Source organism: Gymnoscopelus microlampas (assembly GCF_963454915.1).
Source record: "Gymnoscopelus microlampas genome assembly, chromosome: 10".
Lineage (NCBI taxonomy): Eukaryota > Metazoa > Chordata > Actinopteri > Myctophiformes > Myctophidae > Gymnoscopelus > Gymnoscopelus microlampas.
The window spans coordinates 7,891,123-7,917,327 of record NC_139947.1 but is presented as its reverse complement, the minus strand read 5'-3'; the positions used below and the strand labels follow the sequence as shown (position 1 = coordinate 7,917,327).

The 26,205-nt window shown below is 41.7% G+C and overlaps 1 long non-coding RNA gene across 1 annotated transcript; it reads left to right on the top strand.

The window, feature by feature from the left end:
• Positions 1–20,751: 20,751 nt before the first annotated feature.
• Positions 20,752–26,005, top strand: LOC311053745. The gene is made up of 3 exons (XR_014601674.1): positions 20,752–20,805; positions 24,017–24,148; positions 24,976–26,005. It is a non-coding gene; the product is annotated as an uncharacterized lncRNA (long non-coding RNA).
• The last annotated feature ends 200 nt before the right edge of the window (positions 26,006–26,205 follow it).

Sequence of the window (26,205 nt, the reverse complement as noted above, 5' to 3'; positions counted from 1 at the left end):
TCCACGTGGACCTGGTGGGGCCACTTCCCCCGTCCCAGGGTTTCACTCACCTTCTCACTATGGTGGACAGGACCACCAGGTGGCCAGAGGTGGTTCCTCTGTCCTCTACAACGGCTGCAGAAGTGGCCAGGGCGTTCATCTCCGGCTGGGTGACCCGGTTCGGCACGCCATCGGATCTCACGTCGGACAGGGGAGCCCAGTTCACTTCTGAGCTGTGGAATGCTGTGGCTGAGAGACTGGGGGTGCAACTCCATCGTACCACAGCCTACAATCCGAAGGCCAACGGGATGTGTGAGCGTTTCCATCGCTCCATGAAGGCTGCACTCCGGGCCACACTCACAGACGGCAACTGGATCGACCGCCTGCCGTGGGTCCTGTTGGGTCTGCGTTCTGCCCCTAAAGAAGACCTGCAGTCCTCTTCAGCTGAGCTGGTTTTCGGTCAACCGCTGAGGGTTCCTGGGGAGTTCCTCCCTGGTTCATCGGGCCCCTGGCCCATAACGGCTCACCGGTCTGTTTTCCAGGACGCGGCGAGAGCTTTTGCCCCAGTCCCCACACACCACTGCCTTCCCCAGTCCTACATTCCGAAGGACCTGATGGCTGCCGGCTACGTGTTCATCCGTCATGATGCCCACCGTTCTCCACTGCAGGCTCCCTATGACGGGCCCTTCCGCGTCCTAGAGGCGGGCCCCAAGAACTTTGTGGTGGACATGGGGGGGAAGAAAGAGCGGATTTCAATTGATCGCCTTAAGCCTGCTCATGTGGTCCCGGACGACCCGGTGGAGCTGGCTCAGCCCCCACGCCGCGGCCGACCGCCCAAGGCTGCCCCTGTCCCATGCCCTCCGTCCGTGGTTACCCCTGTTTGTCCACCGGCGAGGTTTCGGCGGCGGCGTGGACGTCCCCCTGCCCCTATCACTACCTCTTCCTTTTCCCCTGTGGCTGTGAAATACAGTCGCTATGGCCGCATGGTCAGACCTCCTAAAAAAGACTAAAGACACTGGGTGTACTGTTTTGGGGGGTTTATTGTTGCACTGAATGTCAATTCTGAGTGTTCGGGGGGGGCCTGTGTGGTGGACACCAAATAGTGATTATATGTGGACACTAGATGGAGGTATCTCACCTCAGAATGGATTGGTGGGGTAGTAATGGGAGGAGATTGGGAGGTCATATAGGGAAGTGAATTACCTGTGTGTCTTGATGCAAATGTTTGGAAGTAAAGATCAGAGACTCCATACTCCGTCTGTTCGTCTCATTCTCACTAACTTCCACAACATACACCCACACCCGTCTGCCTTCCACTCCTCCCTCTCTACCTTCATCTTCTCCTCTTCCCTCCCCCTCTCTATCCTACTTTTCTCCCCTCTCCCCTAACGAGGTCCTTCTCCTTGTTACTTATAGTCGCCCCACCACATGCTCCCTGGACTCGGTCCCATCCACTCTGCTGCAGTCTACTGCACCTGAACTTCTTCCCTTCTTGACCCACCTCATCAACACATCTCTGACGTGTGGTTGCTTTCCCTCTGCTTTCAAGACTGCCAGAGTCACCCCCCTCGTGAAGAAACCGACACTTGACCCCTCTGAGATCAAGAACTACAGACCGGTTTCCCTTCTATCCTTCCTATCTAAAACTCTTGAACTTCAACCAACTGTCCTCATACCTCCAGCAGAACAACCTCCTGGACTCCCACCAGTCTGGGTTCAAAGTGGGTCACTCGACCGAGACTGCCCTCCTGGCAGTGACGGAGTCGCTCCATGCCGCTAGAGCGAACTCTCTCTCCTCCGTCCTGATCCTCCTGGACCTGTCCGCAGCGTTCGACACGGTGATCCATCAGATCCTACGCTCCACCCTTGAGGGGATGGGTGTCTCAGGCTCGGTTCTGGGTCCTCTTCTTTTCACTCTCTACACTACATCTCTTGGTGCTGTTATCCACTCCCATGACTTTTCCTACCACTGCTATGCCGATGACACCCAGCTGATCCTGTCATTCCCCCCCTCTGACACAATTGGAGGCACGCATTGCTGCTTGTCTGGCTGACATCTCGGAGTGGATGTCGACGCACCACCTGAAGCTCAACCTGGACAAGACCAAGCTGATGTTCCTCCCGGGGAAGGGCTGTCCGCATCGAGACATGGCCATCACCATTGATAATGCTGTGGTGACGTCAACTCGGACTGCGAAGAATCTGGGTGTGACCTTGGACGATCAACTGTCGTTCTCGGCAAACATCGCATCAGTGACACGGTCCTGCAGATTCCTCCTCTACAACATCAGGAGGATTCGCCCCTTCCTCACGGAGAAGGCAGCCCAGGTGCTCATCCAGGCTCTTGTCATCCCCCTCCTGGACTACTGCAACTCCCTCCTTGCTGATGCTCCGGCATCTGCCATCAGACCTCTGGAGCTTGTTCAGAAAGTTGCGGCTCGTCTGGTGTTCAACCGCCCCAAGTTCTCCCACACAACTATCCTTACGTTCTCTACACTGGCTCCCCGTAGCGGCTCGCATCCAGTTTAAAACCCTGGTGCTAGCCTATATGGCAGTGAAAGGAACAGCTCCTTCTTACCTCCGGGCTATGGTCGATGCTTACACCCCTGCCCGACCACTTCGGTCTGCCAACTTGGGGCGACTGATTGCCTCATCACTCAAGGGTCCTTCTCGCCGATCTACACGATCACAACTTTTTTCTGTTCTGGCCCCACAGTGGTGGAATGAACTTCCCACTGATGTCAGGACAGCTCAGTCACACTCACTGCCCATCTTTCGCTGCAGGCTTAAAACCCACCTCTTCAGGAAACACTACCCTTCCTCTTTGCCAGGCCTACTTGTTGTAGGTTTTTGACAGGGCCAGAGCTCAGCTCTGGACCTGTTTTATTATTCCCTGTATTCTTCCGATTCTTCTTCTGCCACTTTTCGCAGTTCTGGCTGAACCGTGCTGTCGCTTTTTACGAAACTCGGCCATATGGTAGATGGTCATGAAAAACGATCAAGAAATAATTCTCACACTCATTCGTCAAAAGGTGGCGCTATAGCAAAATGCCAACTTTGAACAGGTACAACTCATGCCCTGTTGGACCTACAGCCATGAAACTTGGATACACATATGCGTCTCCTCATGCTGAACAACTTTCACCCTCTGACTTTTGACCTCTGACCTTTAGATCTCCCACCATTTTGAATTATATGAAAAACAGTCATTTGCTCCTAACTTCTGCATTTTTTCACTTAGAAAAAATCCACTCCTATTGTTTTGTCGGCAGAGGTCCAAAGTTCAAGTGTTAAACGTTTCGTGCAGATTGCTCAAAAATCCCATGTATCCATAGGTTTTAACTATTGCAGTTTTATGACAATTATTCAACTGCCCCTAACTCATACATGCAGACTCACATTTCTTTGAAACTTTGCAGAAATGTAGATGGTCATTCCAAATATCACTGAAACCAATCTTACTCCAATTGGTCAAAGTTTTTTTTAATGCAAACTTTAAACAGGCATAAGTCTTGCCTCGTTTGGCCGAAAGTCGTGAAACTTGCTTACACTTGTGCCTTGACTCATGAGGAACACATGTATCACTTTGACCAGTAAGATCCGCCCTTAGATTGTCCGCAATTTTGAGCAGTTTGAAAAATACTTGTTTATGGCAGTTCTGGCTTAACCGTGCATACGCTTTTTACGAAACTCGGCGATATGGTAGATGCTCATGAAAAACTATCAAGAAATAATTTTCACACTCATTTGTCAAAGGGTGACGCTATAGCACTCAATTGAAAGTGCCAACTTTGAACAGGTACAACTCATGCCCTGTTTGACCTACAACCATGAAATTTTGATACAGACATGCGTCTCTTCATGCCCGACAACTTTCGTGGTCTTACTTTTGACCTCTGACCTTTAGTTCGCCCACCATTTTGAATTATATGAAAAACAGCCATTGGCTCATAACTTCTGCATTTTTTCACTTATGGAAAATCCGCCGCTTTTGTTTTGTCGGCAAAGGTCCTAAGTTCATGTGTAAAATGTTTCGTGCAGATTACTCAAAAATCCCAGAAGGAAATAGATTTTAACTATTGCAGTTTTATGAAAATTATTCATCTGCCCCTAACACATACATGCAAGACTCACATTTCTTTGAAATGTTGCAGTAATGTAGAGAGTCATTCCAAATATCACTGAAACCAATCTCACTCCAATTGGCCAAAGGGGGGCGCTATAGCAATTTCTTTTAAATGCAAACTTTAAACAGGCAAAAGTCATGCCTCATTTGGCCGAAAGTCGTGAAACTTGCTTACACTTGTGCCTTGACTCATGAGGAACACATCTATCGCTTTGACCAGTAAGCTCCGCCCTTAGATTGTGCGCAATTTTGAGCAGTTTGAAAAACACTTAAACTGTAAAGGATTTTTCAGCTATTTGCGTGAAACTGTATCATCTGTGTGATCTCCTTTTTCACAGTTCCTTGTCTGTTGGTCCAATGGCGTCTCCCTTAAATGAGTGCCTCACAATCTCAAGATCGCCAGTTCAAGCCTCACTTGATGCAGACTTCATTTAAGTTGAATTGCAAACAACAATATAGCTGCAAGCAGCGATAATACGGGGCCAGGAGAGAGAAAGAGAAATGATAATTCCTTTAACAGGTCAGTTCATGAAAGTCCTTGCGGTCTTGTTTCCAATGAGGGCCTGTGAGCAATTAGGGGTTAAGAGTCTTGCTCAGGGAAAATTTTCATTTCATCGACACATTTGCTGACCTGGCCTGGAATCGTACCTGGGTCAACCAGAGCCTCTGGCTCCCTAACCACTCAGCTATGGCCGACCCTCAGAGAGAGAGAGAGAGAGAGAGAGAGAGAGAGAGAGAGAGAGAGAGAGAGAGAGAGAGAGAGAGAGAGAGAGAGAGAGAGAGAGAGAGAGAGAGAGAGAGAGAGAGAGAGAGAGAGAGAGAGAGAGAGATAGATAGATAGATAGATAGATAGATAGATAGATAGATAGATAGGGAATAGATTGAAGAGACAGAGACATGGAAACGGAATAGATTGAAGATAGAAACGGAATAGATTGAAGAGAGAGAGAGCCATGGAAACGGAATAGATTGAGCGATAATACGGGGCCAGAGAGAGAGAGAGAGAGAGAGAGAGAGAGAGAGAGAGAGAGAGAGAGAGAGAGAGAGAGAGAGAGAGAGAGAGAGAGAGAGAGAGAGAGAGAGAGAGAGAGAGAGAGAGAGAGAGAGAGAGAGAGAGAGAGAGAGAGAGAGAGAGAGATAGATAGATAGATAGATAGATAGATAGATAGATAGAGGAATAGATTGAAGAGACAGAGACATGGAAACGGAATAGTTTGAAGATAGAAATGGAATAGATTGAAGAGAGAGAGAGCCATGGAAACAGAATAGATTGAGCGATAATACGGGGCCAGAGAGAGAGAGAGAGAGAGAGAGAGAGAGAGAGAGAGAGAGAGAGAGAGAGAGGGGCAGACAGGCAGACAGACAGGCAGACAGACATGGAAACTAGAGAGAGAGGGGAGAGAGACAGACAGACAGCCAGACAGACATGGAAACTAGAGAGAGAGGGGAGAGAGACAGACAGACAGACAGACAAACATGGAAACTGGAGAGAGAGAGAGAGAGAGAGTCTTTACGTCCCTGACGGACCAGGCCTCTATTTTGCTAACTACTCTAGATCACTGCTTCCCTAGAAAGAAGCAATGATAAGTAATATGCACACTAAGCCATAGAAACACAGAAGACTGAACTTGAGAGAAAGAAGACCATGCAATTAACAAATGAGCACTTTAAACCCTCACTAACCCTAACCTCAGTAAAACAACGCCTAAGCCTATCCTCAAGAAACACTACTGTATGTGTAAACCCAAGAATGCCAAATCATGATCACCTCAATACATTGTCAGGGACAGGGACCGTACCAGCAACCCACGGACTCACAAGCTGCCTCTCTTCTCAATGAGCTAGATATATGGCCTCCCTGACAGTGTCTGTTGACATCTATAATTATTTTTCGTCCATTATGAACCAAGCCTCTGTGTCCTAAACTACTCTAGATAACTGGTTCACAAACCATTTAGCAAAAAAAGATTTTTTTTTGTCTCCTCAGAACGAACTAGTGAAAGTTGCCGATCTACAAGCTGTTGTTTGATTGTAGATCGGCTATTTTCACAATGAAGTATGTCATACATTGAAAAAACATACTCTCTCAAATAAGCATTTAAGGTTATCTTTAACAATTGCACATGTATTAATTGACACAATCATGTTGTGTGCAATGCAACTTGAAGAAGTCCGCATCAAGTGAGACTTGAACTGGCGATCTTCAGGTTGTGAGGCACACGTTTAACACTTCCGTGACTAAGCAATCAATGGGACCGATTTTGAGAATTGAAAGTGGCTTAACTTCTCTCAGGAAGCTCTGAGAAAGTTCCCCTTTCATGACTTTTCCTAAATATATGTTTCAAACCATCTTCGTTTTTTTTTTTTTTTTTAAACTCATTATAAATATGAAATACATACCATGTATCCCATCCCAGCCGTTTTATTTCGGCTAAATTGATCGCTCTCCCCCTCTCTCCCCCTCCCTAGAGCACTTTACACCTCGAGACCCCCCACAGAGCGGCCCGTAGACAGCAGACTCGCTGCTGCGCAACTATTCTATGTTGCCATGTCTGCTTATTATAAGCGACTTTGGGCGTCTTTCTATTATTATTATTATTATTATTATAATGATATATATAATTAATTATAATGGTAATACTTTTCTACTCCACTACAACTCAGAGGCAAATCTTGCACTTTTACTCCACTACAATTATTTGAAAACTTTAGTTAGGCTACTAGTTACTTTGCAGATATAAATATCTTTTCATACTTGTTTAGATTAGAGCTTCATACATGTCCTTTTGTAGATATTTTTTATTAGGTAAATATTTATATAGAAAGGTCTAACCAGGGACTGGGGTTGCAAATTTGCCTCGGATATAAACCCCATTTACAATGCAATGGTTTCATGCCTCACTGTTTTCTTAGGGCACAATGCATGCAGTAACATTTTCATAGACCTGACTGCTTATTTTTCTCGCAAAATTTGGCAACCCTTTCACTGCAGTGTACAGAGTGTTTGCTACTGGATCGCGCTGTTTTAAAATGCTGTGCCAACAGATGTGATCTACAAGCAGATGGCTCGTCAGGCAGCTATTGTTTTATGTTTTTAGATCAGATATTTAGCGCAGGAATGAGCACATTTGTGGAACATATAGCGATGTGTTCACTTGTTACGCTGACAAGGAGATGAGAGGGACAGGAGAGGAGACGCTTTCTCATCAGCGTGAACAGCTGATAGAATGAGAGCTTTACGCTCAGACAATAATGTGAATATTATATAATATAATATTGGTTTGTCAAGAGATATCCATGTGTTTTGCACAATGGAGATCACGTAATCTAACCCTAACCCTAACCCTGGAGTCACGTAATTAGACAGTGGCTTCAGTGGTTCATATAGGCTCCATGTTTCACTGAAGAGTTTAATGTGTGACGCTACAGATCGCGCTGTTTTATACGCTTTTTTTAAAATAAAGATTTTACATACAGAATCTGCAGTTACCATTACAAGTTAGCCTAATTTTATAATGTTTGTGCCTGCCTACAACAACAACATTATGTGGGCTCACTGACTGCGCAGAGTGCAATTGAGATGTTAATGACTATTTAGAAGACAATGGAACCCCCCACTGTGTGGGTGAGAAGGTGTCAGCTAGTCTGGAGCACAGAGGTGAGACAGTAACGAATAGGAGAGCTTGATTTCTTGTTCAAAATGACCGTTTTGCAGGCTGTGTGTTGGATAATGAAACCTCAGTCATGCCAGTGTTAAGCGAGGAGCCAATGAGATCAAACAGATGATACAGTTTCACGCAAATAGCTGAAAAATCCTGGGTTTAAGTGTTTTTCAAACTGCTCAAAATTGCGCACAATCTAAGGGTGGCGCTTACTGGTCAACGTGATAGATGTGTTCCTCATGAGTCAAGGCACATGTGTAAGCAGGTTTAATGGCTGTCGGCCAAACGAGGCATGACTTTTGACTGTTTAAAGTTTGCATTTTCAAAAAATCGCTATAGCGCCCCCCTTTAACCAATTGGAGTAAGATTGGTTTCAGTGATATTTGGAATGACCCTCAACATTACCGCAAAGTTTCAAAGAAATGTGAATCTGCATGTATGTGTTAGGGGCAGATGAATAATTTTCATAAAACTGCAATATTCATTGGCTCATTAAAGCTTAATTTTGTCACTTATGGAAAATCTGCTGCATCGTTGAGTCGGCATAGGTCCAAAGTTCATGTGTAAAAAGTTTCGTGCAGATTACTAAAAAATCCCAGGAGGAGATAGGTTTTAACTGTTTTTCATATCATTCAAAATGGTGGGAGATCTAAAGGTCAGAGGTCAAAAGTCAGAGGGTGAAAGTTGTTCATCATGAGGAGATGCATGTGTGTATCGAAGTTTTATGGCTGTAGGTCAAACAGGGCATGAGTTGTACCTGTTCAAAGTTGGCATTTTCAATTGAGTGCTATAGCGCCATCTTTTGACGAAAGATTGTGAGATTTATTTCTTGATAGTTTTTCATTACCATCTATCATATGGCTGAGTTTCGTAAAAAGCGTATGCACGGTTCAGCCAGAACTGCGAAAAGTGGCAGAAGAAGAAGAAATGCCAATAACAAAACGGGTCCATGCTGGAAGCCTGGCCCCGTAATAAACAAAACTATTTCACTATTCGCTGAAACCAGGGGTGCAATGCTCACTGGACGGCCTTGCACGCCGTGCCGGACCCTATTTGACGAGGAGCACGCGCAGGCACACGCATAGATTTAAAACTACTTTAAATTCGCACCTCAACAACGTTTTCAAAGGTTCCCGACTCACACCTAGCGAATTAACATAGGAATAAGCCTATATGCATATCAATTGTCCATTGTGTGACTTGCAGTGTAGGTGTTAAGCGACGTGCGCGTCACGTCATTGAAATAGAGTGCAAGAACATACCAAATGAGAATTGCATGCCTGACCGAAACAAAGGCAGTTTTGTGTTGTTGAAAGTTTCGGTGACTAGCGAAATAGCTTTGTTTATTTTTTATGTAAGTTGAAGACCTCGCACGGTTTTCCTTTGCCTCTAGGGAGTGTGCGTGCAAAGTTTCACGGAAAACATTTTGTGTTGGAAACCACGCCAGTAGAAAACATTTCCTGTAGGAAACCACGCCAGTGGAAAACATTTCCTGTAGGAAACCACGCCATTGAAAAACGGCTTGTCGGGTGTCTGTCTGGTTGTCTGCTGCTGTTGCACAGCAACAGAAGGCTACTGACGTCAGGTGCACTAGACTAGACCAGTGGTTCTCAACCTGTGGCTCGGGACCCCCAGGGGTATCCCCACATGATTTTTGGGGGGTCCCCAGATGACAGTCAAGTGTTTAAGACCTTTTTAATACCTAAAGAAAGAAAGAAAGGCCATTACTGCATCAAAGGTAATAAACAAACTATATAACTGGTCAAACATTTGCCAAATTGTTAAATAATATAAGAAAGAGGCAAACATTGTGAAAATAGCAGACCTACAAGCTCACTGTAGATTGGCTATTTTCACAATATTTATCTGTGTAACCGAGTCAAACTTTTTAATTTTAAATGTAATGCCTCAACTCCTAAGTCCAAGTGCTTGTCAGGGTGGGGGGGTCCCCAGTTCAAATATGATTATTTTGGGGGTCCCCAGTTAAATTATAGTAAAATTATATGTAAGAAATAAAGACAGACCCACATGATATAACGTTGTACAACCACTAGTGCACGTCAAGTGCAGTTAAAGGGATATTTCGCTTTCAAAATATTTTTGGGTCATTTTATCATCTACTCAGGTGCTGTGAGCCCCCTGGACACCTTTTAAGTTGCTTGATTCAGTATTTAGATATTCATTTTATCAGACACGCCCCCTTCCTATACAAACCCATTGTAACTTCAAACTCCATTTTAACCATGTTAGATTCATCGGAAACACCCGTCCTTGGTTCTGGTGACTGACATTGTCCTTCTAATATGTGAGGAGACTGTGTTTTTTCAATTACTTTTTCCATATTTTTTTTTTCATGTTTTCAGCGGCAACCTATGAATGATCCCTTGACTGCGAGAAGAATGATAGAAGCAGAAATGACATCATCCCCCAAAAAAATCTCTGTTGACTCCCATGTTATGAGATGTAGAAAAACACTTCTAGCTCGGATTTCTTCTTTTTTTGATGAAAACAAGCCATATTCAACTGCCGAAAACAACAGAACGGACGATCGCGGCAAAAAATGTTTTTGTTATACTGACATGATACTGACATGATGCTGACCATGATACTGACATGATACTGACATGATACTGACCATGATACTGACCATGATACTGACATTATACTGACATGATACTGACCATGATACTGACCATGATACTGACATTATACTGACATGATACTGACATGATGCTGATCATGATACTGACATGATACTGACATTATACTGACATGATACTGACATTATACTGACATTATACTGACCATGATACTACATTACATTACATTACAGTAATTTAGCAGACGCTCTTATCCAAAGCGACTTACAATAAGTGCATTCAACATAGGTAGGCAAGAAATCTACTAATCACCAGAAGTTTTAAGGGCATTCTCTTCTAAAACAAGCAAGTAAGAGTATACCTAGCGCTAAGGTTAAAGTGCAATATATTAGCTACCTACTTTCTTAAACAGATGAGACAAATAGAAGAATCAAATGAGCAAGAGCTAATACTAACAATTATACTAACATGATACTGACAAGGATACTTATCTGACATGATAATGACACTTTTCTGAACAATTTGAGCCGTTATTACATTATGAACTGTTACACATTATGAGCACATTATGAGCACATTATGAGCGACAACGCAAGGTTCTTAATGTAACACATTATTACATTATTACATTATGCAAAAATATGTTATTACGTTATGCGCTCATGATTTTATTACATTATGAGCTGATTATTACATTATGAGCTTTTATTACATTAAGTTTATTACATTATGAACCTTTATTACATTATGAGCTGTTATTACATTATGAGTTGCTACATGGCGCTATAACTGGCCGATTCGTGTTTTTATCTATAACTGCATCGATGTGTGTAAAACTTTGTAAGCGCACTCCCTAGAGACCAAGGAAAAACCTTTGCCCTGCATTCTTCACATATTAAGCCTTTTATAGCGCCGCCAGGAGGCCAACTTATGTAAAACATTTTTTTTAATATTAAGCCTTCAAATTGTATCCAAATTTCACTTAAATCGATACACATGATATAGTCATGTGATTACCATGAATTTGTTTGATTTTTCATATTCCATCCTGATTGGCTAAGATTGACATCTAAAGTGATGTCCGTTTTGAACAAAATGCCAAAAATCATGAATACAGCGTCCGATTGCGGTGAAACTTTGCATGTGCATTGGCACTACGTTGAGGAAAAAATGCCACCCTTTTTGACTTTGCCCAATTATAGCACCACCAGTAGGCCGATTTTTGCAACACTTTTCTTTTTTATAATACTCCTACAAATGTTATCCAAACATCATGCAAATCGGTACACATTATCACTATAGTCAAGTGATCAAGATGGTTCCGTCCCATTTTTCATATTCCATCATGAACATTCCCAACATTGCTGGCCCACAATAACCTACCTGACCTGGCGGAGACCTGTGCTCCGAGGAGCACTTTTTCTAGTTTACTATACTATATTTAATGTGCTGTATATGGACATGTACCTGAACCTTGAATGTTATGAAATAAGTCATGAAGGACAAGTCACACATTAGAGGGTGTCCTGAACTACTCTAGATCACTGGTTTACAAACCATTTACCAATTACTAATAAAGACATTTTTTGTCTCCTCGGAACCGAAACCAGTGAAAGCAGCAGATCTACAAGCTCAGAAACACGTTGCCATCTGAAAAGTTGTGAGATTGTAGATCGGCTATTCTCAGAATGAAGTATGTCATACATTGAAATAAAATACTCTCAAATAAGAATTTCAGGTTATCTTTAACAATTACAGATGCATTAATTGACACCACCATGTTGTGTGCAATGCAACTTGAAGTCTGCATCAAGTGAGGCTTGAACTGGCAACTTTGAGGTTGAGAGGCACAAGCTTAAGCAAGAAGCTATTGGGCCAACAGACCAAAGTCAGTGAATAAGGAGGTCAGACTGATGATACCGTTTCACGCAAATAGATGAAAAATCCAGGGTTTAAAAGTGTTTTTCAAACTGCTCCAAATTGCGGACAATCTAAGGGCGAGGCTTACTGGTCAAAGTGATGTGTTCCTCATGAGTCAAGGCACAAGTGTAAGCAAGTTTCACGACTTTCGGCCAAACGAGGCATGACTTTTGCCTGTTTAAAGCTTGCATTTTCCAAGAATTGCTATAGCGCCCCTCTTTGACCAATTGGAGTAAGATTGGTTTCAGTGATATTTGGAATGACCCTCTATATTACCGCAAAGTTTCAAAGAAATGTGAGTCTGCATGTATGTGTTAGGGGCAGATGAATAATTGTCATAAAACTGCAATATTCATTGGCTCATTAAAGCTTAATTTTTTCACTTAGAAAAAAATCCGCTACCACCGTTTTGTCGGCATGGGTCCAAAGTTTATGTGTAAACAGTTTTGTGCAGATTGCTCTAAAATCCCAGGAGGAGATAGATTTTAGCTTTTTTTTCATATTATTCAAAATGGTGGGAGATCTAAAGGTCAGAGGTCAAAAGTCAGACCACGAAAGTTGTTCGGCATAAGGAGACGCATGTGTGTATCGAGGTTTCATGGCCGTAGGTAAAACAGGAAATGAGTTGTACCTGTTCAAAGTTGGCACTTTCAATTGAGTGCTATAGCGCCACCCTTTGACGAATGACTGTGAGATTAATTTCTTGATAGTTTTCCATGACACACTACCATATGGCCGAGTTTCGTAAAAAGCGACAGCACGGTTAAGCCAGAACTGGCAAAAACGGCAGAAGAAGAAGAAGAAACGGAATAATGCCAATAACAAAACGGGTCCATGCTGGAAAACAATTATCAATATAGCTGCAAGCAGCGATAATACGGGGCCAGGAGAGAGAGAGAGAAATGATAATTCCTTTAACAGGTCAGTTCATAAAAGTCCTTGCGGTCTTGTTTCCAATGAGGGCCTGTGAGCAATTAGGGGTTAAGAGTCTTGCTCAGGGACAAATTTCATTGACACATTTGCTGACCTGGCCTGGAATCGTACCTGGGGCAACCAGAGCCTCTGGCTCCCTAGGCGGGCTCACTAACCACTCAGCTATGACCGCCCCTCAGAGAGAGAGAGAGAGAGAGAGAGAGAGCGAGAGAGAGAGAGCGAGAGAGAGAGCGAGAGAGAGAGAGCGAGAGAGAGAGAGAGAGAGAGAGAGAGAGGGAGGAATAGATCGAAGAGACAGAGAGAGAGACATGGAAACGGAATAGATTGAAGAGAAAGACATGGAAACGGAATAGATTGAAGAGAGAGAGAGAGAGCCATGGAAACTAAATAGTTCGAGTCATGTTTTTTGCAATTCAACTTAAATGAGTCTGCATCAAGTGAGGCTTGAACCGGCAACCTTGCGGTCGTGAGGCACTCTTAGGTAGCTGCAACACTACCTATAGTGCTATAGCTTTGTCCAGGCTGATATTGTCTGTTGAGGATCACAAACTCTTGCCTTCTGTCATGACCCAAGCCCCTGTTTCACTAACACTAAGATCACTCGTTCACAAACCATTTACCAATGAAGAAATTGTACATCTCCTCAGAAACAAAACTAGTGAAACAAACCATTAAAAGTTGTCAGATTGTACATCGGCTATTTTCACAATGAAGTATGTTATACATTGAAAAAACATACTCTCATTGCTATCTGAAAAGTTGTGAGACTGTACTGTAGATCAGCTATTTTCACAATGAAGTATGTAAAAAACACTCAATTAAGTATTTCATGTTATCTTTAACAATTGCAGATGTATTCATTGATAGTCATGTTGTGTGAAATGCAACTTAGATGAAGTCTGCACCAAGTGAGGCTTGAACCTGTGACCTTGAGGTTGTGAGACATACACTTAAGCGGGACGCTATTGGACCAACAGACAAACATCTGAAAAAAGAGATCACACTGATCATACAGTTTCACGCAAATAGCTGAAAAATCCTGTGTTTAAGTGTTTTTCAAACTGCTCAAGATTGCGGACAATCTAAGGGCGGTGCTTACTGGTCAACGTGATAGATGTGTTCCTCATTAGTCAAGGCACATGTGTAAGCAGGTCTAATGGCTGTCGGCCAAACGAGGCATGACTTTTGCCTGTTTAAAGTTTGCATTTTCAAAAAATTGCTATAGCGCCCCCGTTTGACCAATTGGAGTAAGATTGGTTTCAGTGATATTTGGAATGGCCCTTTACATTTCTGCAAAGTTTCAAAGAATGGTAAGTCTGCATGTACTGTATGTGTTAGGGGCAGATGAATAATTGTCATAAAACTGCAATATTCATTGGCTCATTAAAGCTTCATTTTTTCACTTATGGAAAATATTTTGCAAACGTTTGTCGGCATAGGTCCAAAGTTCATGTGTAAAAAGTTTTGTGCAGATTACTCAAAAATCCCAGGAGGAGATAGGTTTTAACTGTTTTTCATATAATTCAAAATGGTGGGAGATCTAAAGGTCAGAGGTCAAAAGTCAGAGGGTGAAAGTTGTTAGGCATGAGGAGACGCATGTGTGCATCGAAGTTTCATGGCTGTAGGTCAAACAGGGCATGAGTTGTACCTGTTCAAAGTTGGCATTTTCAACTGAGTGCTATAGCGCCACCTTTTGACGAAAGATTGTGAGATTTATTTTTTGATCGTTTTTCATGACCATCTATCATATGGCCGAGTTTCATAAAAAGCGTATGCACGGTTCAGCCAGAACTGGCAAAAACGGCAGAAGAAGAAGAAGAAGAAGAAATGGAAATATAGCTGCAAGCAGCGATAATATGGGGCCAGGAGAGAGAAATGATAATTCCTTTAACAGGTCAGTTCATGAAAGTCCTTGCGGTCTTGTTTCCAATGAGTGCCTGTGAGCAATTAGGGGTTAAGAGTCTTGCTCAGGGACAAATTTCATTTCATCGACACATTTGCTGACCTGGCCTGGAATCGTACCTGGGGCAACCAGAGTCTCTGGCTCCCTAGGCGGGCTCACTAACCACTCAGCTATGGCCACCCCTCAGAGAGAGAGAGAGAGAGAGAGAGAGAGACGGAATAGATTGAAGAGACAGAGAGAGAGACAAATGGAATAGATTGAAGAGACAGAGAGAGAGACAAATGGAATAGATTGAAGAGAGAGAGACATGGAAATGGAATAGATTGAAGAGAGAGAGAGAGCGCCATGGAAACGGAATAGATTGAGTCATGTTTTTTGCATTTCAACTTAAATGAGTCTGCATCAAGTGAGGCTTGAACCGGCAACCTTACGGTCATGAAGCACTCTTAGGTAGCTGCAACACTACCTATAGTGCTATATCTTTGTCCAGGCTGATATTGTCTGTTGAGGATCACAAACTCTTGCCTTCTGTCATGACCCAAGCCCCTGTTTCACTAACACTAAGATCACTCGTTCACAAACCATTTACCAATGAAGAAATTGTACATCTCCTCAGAACCAAAATTAGTGAAAGTAGCCGATCTACAAGCTCACAAACCATTAAAAGTTGTCAGATTGTACATTGGCTATTTTCACAATGAAGTATGTTATACATTGAAAAAACATACTCTCATTGCTATCTGAAAAGTTGTGAGATTGTAGATCAGCTGTATGTAAAAAACACTCAATTAAGTATTTCATGTTATCTTTAACAATTGCAGATGTATTCATTGATAGTCATGTTGTGTGAAATGCGACTTAGATGAAGTCTGCACCAAGTGAGACTTGAACTGGTGACCTTCAGGTTGTGGGGCACACATTTAAGCGAGAAGCCACCAACAGACAAGAACCTGTGAAAAAGGAGATCACACAGATCATACAGTTTCACGCAAATAGCTGAAAAATCCTGGGTTTAAGTGTTTTTCAAACTGCTCAAGATTGCGGACAATCTAAGGGCGGTGCTTACTGGTCAACGTGATAGATGTGTTCCTCATTAGTCAAGGCACATGTGTAAGCAGGTCTAATGGCTGTCGGCCAAACGAGGCATGACTTTTGCCTGTTTAAAGTTTCAATTTTCAAAAAATTGCTATAGCGCCCCCGTTTGACCAATTGGAGTAAGATTGGTTTCAGTGATATTTGGAATGGCCCTTTACATTTCTGCAAAGTTTCAAAGAATGGTAAGTCTGCATGTATGTGTTAGGGGCAGATGAATAATTGTCATAAAACTGCAATATTCATTGGCTCATTAAAGCTTCATTTTTTCACTTATGGAAGATATTTTGCAAACGTTTTTTGGTATAGGTCCAAAGTTCATGTGTAAAAAGTTTCGTGCAGATTACTCAAAAATCCCAGGAGGAGATAGGTTTTAACTGTTTTTCATATAATTCAAAATGGTGGGAGATCTAAAGGTCAAAGGTCAAAAGTCAGAGTGTGAAAGTTGTTCAGCATGAGGAGACGCATGTGTGCATCGAAGTTTCATGGCTGTAGGTGAAACAGGGCATGAGTTGTACCTGTTCAAAGTTGTCATTTTCAACTGAGTGCTATAGCGCCACCTTTTGACGAAAGATTGTGAGATTTATATTTTGATCGTTTTTCATGACCATCTATCATATGGCCGAGTTTCATAAAAAGCGACTGCACGGTTCAGCCAGAACTGGCAAAAACGGCAGAAGAAGAAGAAGAAGAAATGGAATAATGCGAATAACAATATGGGTCCATGCTGGAAGCCTGGCCCCATAATAATGCCAATAACAAAACGGGTCCATGCTGGAAGCCTGGCCCCGTAATAATACCAATAACAAAACGGGTCCATGCTGGAAGCCTGGCCCCGTAATGACTGTATCAATGAATACATGTGCAAATGGTAAAGATAACCTGAAATGCTTATTTGAGAGTACGTTTTTTCAATGTATGACATACTTCATTCTGAAAATAGCCGATTTACAATCTCAAAACTTTTCAGATAGCAACGTGTTTCTGAGCTTGTAGATCGGCTGCTTTCACTGTTTTCGGTTGCGAGGAGACATACAATTTCTCTATTGGTAAATGGTTTGTGAACGAGTAATCTTAGTGTTGGCTTGGTTCATGACAGAAGGCAAGAGTTTATGATCTTCAACAGACAACATCAGCCTGGACAAAGATATAGCACTATAGGTAGTGTAGTGTTGCAGCCTATTAGTCCGAAGGTTGAGAGTTCGATTCCTGTTAATGGCAATAGGTTGAGATGTCCAATCAATCCATTCTGTTTCCATCTCTCTCTCTCATCAATCTATTCCGTTTCCATGTCTCTCTTCAATCTATTCCGTTTCCATGGCTCTCTCTCTCTCTCTCTCTCTCTCTCTCTCTCTCTCTCTCTCTCTCTCTCTTCAATCTATTCCGTTTCCATCTCTCTCTCTCTCTCTCTCTCTCTCTCTCTCTCTCTCTCTCTCCAATCTATTCCGTTTCTCTCTCTCTCTCCAGTTTCCATGTCTCTCTCTCCAATCTATTCCGTTTCCATTTCTCTCTCTCTCTCTCTCTCTCTCTCTCTCTCTCTCTCTCTCTCTCCAATCTATTCCGTTTCCATCTCTCTCTCTCTCTCTCTCTCTCTCTCTCTCTCTCTCTCTCTCTCTCTCTATCTCTCTCCTGGCCCTGTATTATCGCTGCTTGCAGCTATATTGTTTTATTGTTGTTTTATTATTGTTTTTTGTTTTATTGTTGTATTGTTTTATTGGAATGCACTTATTGTAAGTCGCTTTGGATAAAAGCGTCTGCTAAATGACTGTAATGTAATGTAATGTAACAGAGTATTTCTACATTGCAGTATTTTTATTGCTAAACATTTTGAGTACTATTCCCACTGCTGTTGAGTGATTTCCAACGAGTTCTTCCAAACTCGAACACTTAGAAAAATAATCACCTGCACGGAATGTATTGCCAGAAAGTTGCTCATAACATAACAGGACTATTTGTATCTTGACAGATACAAAGAGACAATCCAAGCTTTCCATACAGCTTCAATCCTGGTGAGTTTTAACGTTGTTTAATACAATCAGATATAGGACTTTTCAGTGTGGATGAATGGGCTGTTAAAGGACGATTTGATCCATATTCAACCTGTCGTCATATAACTATAAATTATTGGCTCAGGAATGCGACAAAAAACAAAACAAAAAAAAACTTGAATTAAAGGATTCATGGGGTGTGCAATTGATTGAAAATAAGTCATTATAGCATGCTAACTTTACAGGAATAGAAAGCCTGCAGTTCTATTAGCTTGAATTCACCATGGATGATAACTCTGGTTTTAGGTAGCCTCGTTCCCAGCCTCACTCATCTGCGAAGAGAAGAGCCTGGTCACGACCTAAAGCAGAGAGTGTCTCGGAAGTCCTGAGTGGACAGGATATCGGACGCACGTGTTTCCCCCGGAAACGATCTTTTTGACCAAACATTCGTTTTGTTCACTGAGAATGTTAACAGATTTGTAAAGCATCAACATTCAACCAAATTCAATTTGAGGCCTTTTGTGCAAAAAACAATTGTTTTGCAAAAATCGGCCTGCTGGTGGCGCTATAACAGGCCAATGTGAAAAGGGTGTCATTTCTTCCTCGGCCTAGTAGGAATGTGCATGCAAAGTTTCACGGCAATCGCACACTGCGTTCATGATTTGATGCATTTTGTTCAAAACGAGGCACTTGTGCAAACTTAAGATGGCAATCTTAGCCAATAAGGATGGAATATGAAAAATCCGACAGATTTGTCTTGATCACATGACTATAGAGATACTGTGTACCAAATTTGCGTGATGTTTGGACAAAATCTGTAGGAGTAATATATATATCTTTTTTTTTATTGTGCAAAGATCAGCCTCATGGTGGCGCTATAACAGGCTGATCGTAATAATTTGGGGCAGATGTTCTGCTTTGTCATCCAAGGAGAGTGTATGCACAGTTTCGCTGCGATCGGGCCAACGTTGCAGGAGATTAGCAGCAGATGGGCACACACATGGACGGATGGACAGGGTGCAAAACTCGGCCATGCCTTCAGCCAGGCGGAGACAATAGGGCATAGCAGTGGCGGCTATTTCCTTGTTCCACTTCAAAATAGTTTCCCATTGACATTTCCAAAAATATTTATATCAATTAATTTAAGCCTAGAATCAAGCCATCCAGGGTCCTGGTGAATCATTTCTGTGATTTTTTAAAATGTTATATTTAATTATACGATATAATATATTTAATAAATACCCTTTGTTTAGAATCAAACGTTTTATGGTCATGATTCACCAGGACCCTGGATGGCTTGATTCTAGGCTTAAAATAATTTATATAAATATTTTTTTATATGTCAATGGGAAAAATACATTGACTATTTTGAAGTGGAACCAGAAAATGGCCGCCACTGCTATGCCCTTTAAAACTAAAGTAAATGTAAGGCAGTAGCCTATTTATATCAGCAGGTGTCGCTGTTGCCAAGCTCCCTCACCTGTGGTGTCAGCAAGCATCACCTTTTTGTCCCTCACTGGACACCGTAGTTCAGCTAACTAGGCTGCTGAGGGCGCCATGTTTGTTAATGTTTTCTTTCTATTGGAAAGGTGAGCACTGTTTATTTATGACTGTCTGAACAATCTGTAACATATTTGAGTTACAAACGCCCATCCAGTGATTTTGTTGCCATACAGTGTTAGCTAAGAAGCTTAACTACATTTTGATGTGACTATGAGAAATATGCACTTACGTTTTGGTACTTATATACTGAATTTAAGTTGGCGAGTTACATGTGCATAGAAGAGCTCGTATTGAGTGGGAATTGTGCAAGGGAAATATTTCTACGTTTTATTTTGTTTTATTATACCAATGCTATGGTGCTATTTAGCAGTAGGACATATTTTTAATGTTAATGTTTTCTTTCTATTGGAAAGTGGAATGACCAGAGCCATTGCCAGCTGCAGAGACAACTGTGAGCAAATAAACCAAACAACGGTCTCAACCACAATCCAGAACCAGTGTGTCCAGAGTCCCTTCTCTCCGCACAACACCCCATCTCCTAAACTAAAAACACAACGCAGAGTCCAAGGGTGGGTAACATAAATGACATTACTCAGCTGTCTGTCTCCTCTGCAGTTATGTACCGTTCCAGAGAGGCAGGCGCCATCTTGGAGTAAGTTCTCTTATATAGAGTTATATAATGTTTATCTTATATAGAGTTTCTTTATTTCACAAACATCATAGAACAGCCATTCCCAACCTGTGGGCCATGAGGATATTGCAAGTGGTCCTCTAAAAATGGGCAAAACACTAACATTTTAATGATACACCAGCAATAGGGCCAACGCACATGTGCATGCACTCAGGGAAAGCAGACGAGAAAAATCAGCTGAAGTGAAAGGTGCAGTAGGTTGAAAGCTGTGCTAAAGAAATGGGACATGAGACTGGAATACAATATCATTCTGTGTAATCATGTGACAAAGGCAATGGGCTGGTTTTAAAAGGGAGGGACCTATTAGGAGAAAGTCCTGCTCAATGCTGTTTATACATTCTTGCCATTTGTGTCAAATGACCAGAAGATCTTGAAGAACTGAATAGAGAGGATACATTTAGATTCCACGTAAGTATGTTATTTCTTTAATGTAACAGAGGTAGGGTTTTGATTTGAAGCTTGATTGAAAATGAGCTAGATGGCACAATGATAAAAGAGAAGAAAACAGTTAATATCAGGTATGAGATGACAGTTTCATGTGCATAGTTAAACATAGCAGCAGGTATTGCATCACCAACTCATGATTTCAACTGTAAGTATACAAATTGAATTGCAGATTGCAGACATGATATGCCTGAGTGGCTATTGAGTGGATGTGTATTATTTAGTTAGTTTGTGTTATTCTCGAATGGATTGCATTTGCACTAGCATTTTAGTTATTGGGGGAATCCTTTTTAAGGAGTGTCATGTAATTCCCCTGCCCAATGTGCTGCAAAAAGCTGTTCAAATCATAATCCACCAAAACATTATTTTCCCCACAATTAAAATCCGTTCTCAAGCCATAATATAGCCAATGCCTCATTAATCATATACTGGCCTGGTCATTTGAGTTGATCAGAGTGATTCAGAAAAGTTAAATCCGGACACATTCATGACCTGTCGGTGCACACAAATGTTTTCTTTATATGACATGGCCAGAAATTCATGTTGCTCAATGCCAATGTTCTCTAACACCTTTGACTAGTTTTTAACAATGCAATAATAATGTACAATGCAATAATAATAAAATAATAGTTAATTAATTATTTTATTTAAAGGACAACTTTAGTTTTTTACAACCAAGGTTTATATTTTAGATTGTAATTAAAGTAAATAAAGTATGAGTGTTAAAATTTTTAAATGTACTGCTTTCTATAGTTTTAGCAATTTTCGCGATCTTTTTTTACAGTGGGCGGGGGCATTCTGTCCGGTGGCTAAATATGTCTTTTTTTACACAATAACCCGGTGTTTTCTTTATTATTATGTACAGTAGCTCTTCTAACCCCCAATAACTCACATCTGGCCATCAAAGACCACAGGACCTTTTTTATTGTGTAAAAAAGGCATATTTAGCCACCGGACAGAATGCCCCCGCCCACTGTAAAAAATATCGCAAAAATTGCCAAAACTGTAGAAAGCAGTAAATGAAAAAAAAATAACACTCATCTTTTATTTACTTTAATTACAAGCTAAAATATAAACCTTGGTTGTAAAAAACTAAAGTTGTCCTTTAAGTGTCATGCCACCTCGTGGCCCATCCTCATGGGATTATATGACACCTTTTCAGACATAGTTACAATATTCAAAAGTATTTATTTTTTTACTGGTATTGCTGATCATATATAACATAGATACCGACAGAACAAAACAAAAGATACTGGCCCTCATTTATCCAGGGAGCGTATAAACCGGCTTATATTTTTCCATATATTCGGCCGTACACCAACGTCGAAGTCACATTTATCAACGAATCCTACACAGCCAATCCTAGCTTACATTGGGTCGGAGCCTTGATAAATGTCACGGCTGAAACCGAGCGTCATTTAAATAACACGCCCTTAAATATTCTCGAAACGCCCTGATTTTACGACATGGCGAGTGAATACGACCAAATAAGGCATGGAAAGAGTTTCGCCGGCTCGCCTCACTGCCTGTCAAGTCACACACACACACGCACCTACTTGAAGCCCAACTGCGTAACGGTACAATCTTTGTCAATGAAGTAGGCTAGTAGCTTACATCAGTGGTTTTCAACCAGTGGTCCGGGGACCACCAGTGGTCCTTGAGAGAGTACCAGGGGGTCCCCAGCAAAATTAGTTCATAGCATCACAATCATTTTTAACCACTTAGCTTAGGCTATTCAAAAATAGCAGATATACAAGCTCAAAGCGCGGCACCGAGTGCCGCGCTATGAGCTTGTAGATCTGCTATTTTTGAAAAACCTTGAAAAACTGCATATCTTTGATCATTTATATTTTTTAAAGCGAAAATTAACTGATGTCTTTGCTTCTGGGGGGTCCCTGGCACGAAACATTTTCAAATGGGGGTCCGCGGCCAAATGTATATCAATTTAGGGGTCCTTGGCATGAAAAAGGTTGAAAACCACTGGCTTACATGAATGACAGATTATGATACCACATCGCCTTGAATGGAATACGTTTGTATATTAATGTATTTAACCCATACCGAGCAGTGCGCGTTCGAGTTACTAAAATAAAGCAGTCAAGGCTATTCCCATTTCCCAATGAGACTCGGACCGTCGGGCGGGCGAGTCCCCATGCCGCGCCACATTAATGAGAGATAGCCTGGAGAGAACATTAATGGATGAAGGCTGGTGTGTGTTGGACCATGAGTTAAATGTCTGATCTCCCGGTGGCCATGAAAATATGACAGCAGCGCCGCTGCGTCGGTCTAAACTCCTGAAAATGCACTCTCAGAAGCGCTGGTATATTTTGAAAATAGCAGATCTACAAGCTTGCGATGCGACCTGTTGTGAGCTTGTAGATCTGCTATTTTCAAATAGCCAATGCAGCCAGATCTGCAAGCTTAACCGAATGACTGTTAAAGCAGTTTGTTTAAATTAGTTATAAAATATTATATTTTCACAGGGATTATTTATTAGTGTAGATATACATTTAGGAGTGGATTATGTGTCCAGATGCCTGTCAGACAATCAGACAATGCTGCTCCGCAGGTCTACAATGGAATAAACGGGCGCAGCCAACGTCAACAACTGGTCTCGACCAGACGTGAGATCTGAGCGTATGGTAGGATGAAGCCAACGTCAGGATATATTGATAAATGCCGAAAGTTGCGGTGATCTCGCCGTACGAAATTACATTTTCTATTTCATTGAGATCACACATTTGGCAGATAACGATACCACTACTACTACTATTACTACTACTACTAATAATAATTATTATTATTATTATAGTAATAATGATTATTATTATCATCATTATTGGTAGTATGCTAGTAGTATAACATGAAAGAGAAGGAAGCAAGCACTCATCAGACAAGTAGTTTGAAGTACATGTGTATTGGGTGCACGGTTCAGGCAGAAACAGTTTCTTAGAAAGGAATACCAGCACTCGCTTTCATCCATTTAGGATCTTGTTTATTTAAGGTCTTATCGCCCCAGCAGCAGCACTGGCCATAGGCCTTCCTGTTTATGAGCTGCTGCTGGGGGCAATAAGACCTTTAGTAGTACAACCAGTGGTGGAAAGTAACTGGACAATGAGTCATTGCATGGGTGAGAAGTCACTGACTAACATTCTTCTTTGCATTGTCTGGCCAGGCTTTCACCTTCTAATCAGTCCATCACCATGGATCATATTGGTGCAGCAGCTACATCAACAATAACAACTCATCGCCAGTGCACCATTGATATTAAAAATGCGTGTTCTTCCCATGCACTCACGAACCCCAGGTAGTTGTTTATTTTTGTCTCCGCCTGGCCGAAAGGCATGGCGAGAGAGTATATGTTTTACCCCCTGTCTGTCCGTCCGTCCATCCGTGTGTGTGTGTGTGTGTGTGTGTGTCCTGTCCGTTAGCAGTAATCTCCGACACCGGTAGCCCGGTCGCTGCGAAACTGTGCGCACACACTCCCTGGATGCCAATTCAGAACCTCTGCCCCAAATTTTTCACATGGGCCTGTTATAGCGCCACCAGGAGGCTGATTTGTGCAAAACCCATTTTTTGACATAGTGCCCCTACAGATTTTATCCAAACGTCATGCAAATTGGTACACGGTATCTCTATAGTCATGTGATCAACACGGATCTGTCCGATTTCCCATATTCCATCCTGATTGGCTAAGGTTGGCTTCCAAAGTTTGCAGGATTGGTCCGTTTTGAACAAAATGCCTCAGATTATGCAGGCAGCTTGCAATTTCCGTGAAATTTCACACACACATTCCCACTAGGCCGAGGAAGAAATGCCACCCTTTTCACATTGGCTTGTCATAGCGCCACCAGCAGGTCTATTTTAGCAAAACACATTTTTGGAACAAAATGCCTCAAATCATGAATGCAGTGTCCGATTGCCGTGAAAGGCCTAAGAATAAATGCCAACCTTTTCACATTGGCCTATTATAGCGCCACCAGGAGGCCACAATAACGTACCTGACCTGCCGGAGACCTGTGCTCCGAGGAGCACTTTTTCTAGTTTAACAATGTGATTTCTATAACTTTATTTAATCAGTTGCTCTAACTATAGCTCAATGGCTCAAACTTTATTTTTCTTCTTTCTATTAAGGATGTTCATTTTAAGTGGCCAGTGCCCCAACCCGTTAACAGATACCGTTGGCCCTTCCAAGGAGACGTCTGCTCTGTTCATTAAGACAGCATATGGAGCAAGGGGTGCTGTCGGTGTCTTCACCTACGACCTCGTCAATGCCGACACGAACGAATGCACAGGAAAGAAAATTGCTGTCATGTTTTCGGTGCCCTTTGACTACAGCCTGTACGTAAACGTGTTTTCAGCAGGATTCTTTGCAACAAACCGAACATGTGATACATATCTTTATAATGAGATGTACCACAACTCAGGGAGGGACTTTGTCACACATAAAGCAAGTGATCCCATCACTGTTACATACGGTAATTTTACAATCACGGCCACAATGCCAGACACTTGCGCACCTGTCATAAAGGTGGAAATTCATGACAATCTAGAGTAATTGCTGTCCGATTGAATTCAGGCTTGTTATACAACTTACATACACACACACATATCTATTCTACCATGATCTTTATTGCAGCAATTAATCTCCTACAATTTGTATTAAACACAAGTTAAAAATAAAATAAAACCCAAATAACTAATTTAAGTACTGCATTTACACAATACACAGTTTTGTTGACCTGAAGTTAACTGTAAAGTACTATCTATTCTATAATTTGATCGACAATGGGACCAAGGCAAATCTATACTGTAAGTTTATTAGTTGGCAGTCAGTATCTTCTTCCTATATTGATGCCTGTATTCAAAGTATACTGTAAACTACTATATGCAGCCACAAGACTTGATTCATTGCGAAATTGTTTGGAAACAAGATTAGTTGTTGTGTTTTATTATCAATGTAATGATTTGGATCTCCAGTATATTGTACTTTTTTTTTATCCTCAATGGTGAATGTCATGTACACAAAAGAAAACAATTAATTTACTAATCATCCCCCCCCCCCCCCCCCCCATACTCATGTTAAATTAGTACTGTTTGGTATTATTCTATATAAAGCTTAAATATAAAAAAGCAGGATAATCACTGGTCCATTTTCCTTGAAAATAAAATCACGTAATCTGAGTCTCTTGGATATGTATTTGTTTAACCTACTGAATAACTATTATTACTGTACTATTACTTTTTTTGTGTATGACATTACGCTTGTCTTGTACAAGTGTTCAGGATACCACTGAAATACATATGGAGTTTTACATTATCACCAAGCATGCAAAGTTAGCTCATACTGTACAGAACTAAGAG